A 3910-nucleotide genomic window follows, 5' to 3' on the forward strand; every position below is an offset into this window, starting at 1 on the left:
GATGTCCTTGTGCTAATCCCTAGAACCTATGAATATGTGACCTTGCATGTCACAAAGGGCTTTGTAGATGTCATTAAGTTAAGGATCCTGGGATGGGGAAATGAAGCTGGGTTATCCAGGGGACCCACTATAATCATAATGGCCCTTGTTAGAAGGAGGCAAGAGACTCAGAGTGAAAAAATGGAGCTGTGACTCCAGAAGTAGAGGTCGAAGTGATGAGAGGCCACAGTCCAAGGAATCCAGGCAGCCTGTAGGACTGGAACAGCCAAGGCAAACAGAACCCTCCCAGGGTCTCCAGAAGGAACACAGCCCTTCCTACACCTTGATTTAGTTCAGTCCAGAACTGAAAGATCATAAATCTGTGTTGTTTAGTAATTAGAGCAACAATGGAAACCTAACACAGCCTGAGGCGGGGAGCTGGGCATGGGGATGGCCTTGGCTTTCAGTGGGCAGATATGTGCTCAGTGTCTTTGTGTTCAGAATGGTCCCTGCCTCAATTGTACCTGAGTCGTTCAGTCCAGAGAAGCTGTTGAACACTCATCCTCTAGAAGATAAATGTCTGGTTTCTGCTGGGATAGAGAGGAAGGGTAATCTCCCAGAAATGTGAAGCAAGGAAGAGAGTCTAGGGATCTACTTGCTCCCCTCCCCTGGGTTCCAGCTGTACCTGGAGCTGCCAATCCCTGACCACCTGTGGGTTGTCAGGCCGACGTAGAGCTTTTCCCACCACTGACTCCAAACCAGGCTTTCTCCAGTCTATTGTCATGTACTTGGCAGCCACTCAATCACTCTTCTCTCCTCTCCCATTCTCCCTGTCTTCACCCGATTGCATCCTTCAAGCAAAATCAAACAAATGGAAGAGTCCTCTGGTTTTAGTCGAGTGTCTGAGGGAATAAAGCTAGCCTCAGTGCTTGTCTGCCACCTTCGCTAGGGAGTCTTCCCCGCACACTTCCTCCAAGTTCAAAAAGCTGAGCCCCTCACACCCCCCTCTCCTTCAGAGTCCCCGTCTAAGGCCCTTCCTCCTGATTCCTGTCACACTGGCTCTGGGGGGTTCAAGGCTGTGCCCCAGAATGGCTGTGGTAGTGATGAATGTAGAACTTCCCTACGCCTTGTGAACAGCCACTGCTCCTGACCCCCCAAGTTCCCTTGCCCCCCAGCCACCCTGGCCACTGCAGATGCTCCCTGGCTGTCCTGGTCTGTGACCTGGGCGGCCATAACAGATACCACAGACCAGGTGGCCTGAACAACAACAGCTCTTCTCTCACGGTTCTGGGGGCTGCACGTCCAAGATCAAGGTGTAGACAGGATTGGATTTTTACGAGGCCTCCCTCCTTGGCTACCGGGTGCCCCCTCCACCCCCGCTGCCTCTTCAGAGGGTCGCCCATCTGAGCACACCCTGATGTCTCCCTGTGGGTCCTAATCGCCTCGTCTTGGTTACAAGAACACCAGTCAGATTGGATCAGGACCTGTTTTAGCTAAATCCCCTCTGTGAAGATCCTGTCTCCAAATACAGTCACATTCTAAGGTACTAGGACTTAGGACTCCAACATGAGTTTGGGGCGGACACCATGTAGTCCATATCACGGGCCCTCCCCTGATTCTGGCCCAGGTCTCTGACTGCTCTGTGTCCCTGCCATAACCGCGGTCACACATCTGGAATAGCAGCTCTGCACCTGCCACGTTATTCATTTCTCCTCACAAGCCTGAGCTATGGAACCAGTCCTGCCAAGACAGCCACAGACCCAGGCCCCCTACCTTGGAGCATAATGGGAAACTACGAAGCCCTTTGTGTTTGGTGTCATAGTTTTGTGTCCCTGCTGCTAAAAATATTTTTAAATAAAAATGAAAACAATATATACTGTATGCATGCATTGTATAGGACTCTAAAAGAAAAATTTTCATTTATTCCCTTGAAGGTTTGGCCTACTTCTGTTCACATTTCAAGTTTCCATTAGAAAAGAAAGTAAGAAATCCTCAGACAATGGCTGTTGAAACCCTAATTAGATGGGCCTTAAAAAACGTCCACAGAGGGTAGAAACCTTCACGGGAGAGCATGTTATGGCGGATAAAAGCAGAGGTTTTGGAATCAGATAGAACTGCATTTAAATTCTGCTTCTACCACTCACTCACTGTGACCTTGAGCAAAGCGCTAAACCTCTTCGTTTCCTCATTTGTAATCATACATGGCTCATGAGGCCTCCGAAAAGGTGCATGCAGCATCTACACAAGGTCTGGACAGGAGAGTGCGCTGCTCCATCCCCTCCCCCTTGGACCACTGACCTGCTGAGATCTACACAGCACCCCACCAGCCAGACCCCTCCCCACCTCTGTGCTTAATAAAATCCCCTTTCACTCAAGGAAGAGTGTTTGTGCAAATCCTATGTTAATAGATTCCTTTGGCCAATTCACCAGGTAGGTTTTACATTTGAAAGAATATTTGACAGTTTCTCTCAGCCTTTCTCAGCCTGCCCCCCAAGGTCTAGAAACCTCTCAGCATTAACTTCTGGCTCTTGACCCTCAGACCAGCTCTGAGGTTCACCAGCTTCTCCCTTCCTCCCTTCCTACCCCACCCCCCGAAGTAGGTAAAAGTAACCTTGCTGACAAAAGTTTGGGAAAGAAATTTAGAGGGGAAGGAGGAAGAAAATGAGTATTTACTGAGCACATTTTTTTTTTTCCTGTGAGGCACTTGACATCAATTACTTTATTTAGTCTTCCCAACCACTGATGAGGTAGACATTCCTTCTCCCCACTTTACAGGTAAGAAAACTGAGACGCAGAGAGGTGAATTAACTAGAGCAATTAACTAGAGCAAAGCCACACTAAGTGGCAGAGCGAGATGCAAGGTGTCAGTAAGACTGAATCTAAGTCCAGGGCTCTTTCCAGTGTTCGAGCTGCCCCCCACCCCCGGCTCCTCAGGTCTCTCTATGGTATCTCTCTCAGATGTTCCTCAGCTCCCCTCTTAGCATCCCAGCCTTTCTCTTTGTGTTATGGTTCCTTGCAACAATGTCTTCTCTCTTTGACTCTTTGAAGCCAAGAGGGGTGCCTGATTCTTTTTCCTGCACATCCTCCACAGTGCCAAGCACACAGTAGGCACTTAGGATGTGTGTTCAATGGATGAAGAGCTAACAAATGCACATATAGATCAATAGGCAACATATCTATGAATAAATGAATCTGGAAATGAATGAATGGATGGATGGAAGGATGGAAGACAAAGTGAATGCATGCACATTGATGGAGGGCATGGATGGCATGAATGAGTCATAGGTGAATGAATGAATATGTCAATGAGTGTGTGAATTAGTGATTCAATAAATATACAGATGAGTGAATGAATACTGAATAGACAAATGTATGAGTGTGAATGAATAAATTAATACATAAATGAAATAACATAAGGAGAAGTGAGTGGATGAATACATGAATGAACTGGTGAATGCAGACATGCGGGTATGATGAACGAATGAGTGAATGAGCCAACAAACGGGGCGAATGAACGCCTTCCTTATTTCCCGCAGGACTGCCCCGCCCCCTTGAGTGTGCCCCGTGATCAGAAAACCTAAGATTCAGAGCACCAGTTGAAATCCCAAGAGGCAGCATTCAGGTTGAGGCTAAAGGTCTGAGGGTAGGAATGGCAGTTAGTGCCCTTCTGTGCACGGAGAATACGTTTGCTGGGAGCCCCCTGTCACAGCTGCCACATCTCCTAAGAACTGGGCGCCAAGTTGGTCACTCAGCAAGTAGGAGCTGTGGTCAGTGCTCCAGGCGCTTCCTGGCTGGGCTGGGCTCATCCCCTTTGCCCTACTCCACACTCCCACCGAACACCGCACTCCACCCCCAGCCCAGAGCACAAGCAGGCAACCACAGGCAAGGAAGTTGATTCTTAGCATCCAAGAACAGCCTCCTTTAATGAAGA

Source organism: Mirounga angustirostris, unplaced genomic scaffold (assembly GCF_029215605.1).
Source record: "Mirounga angustirostris isolate CCGP_5_RB_7025 unplaced genomic scaffold, mMirAng1.0.hap1 SCAF_13, whole genome shotgun sequence".
NCBI classification, from domain to species: Eukaryota; Metazoa; Chordata; class Mammalia; order Carnivora; family Phocidae; genus Mirounga; species Mirounga angustirostris.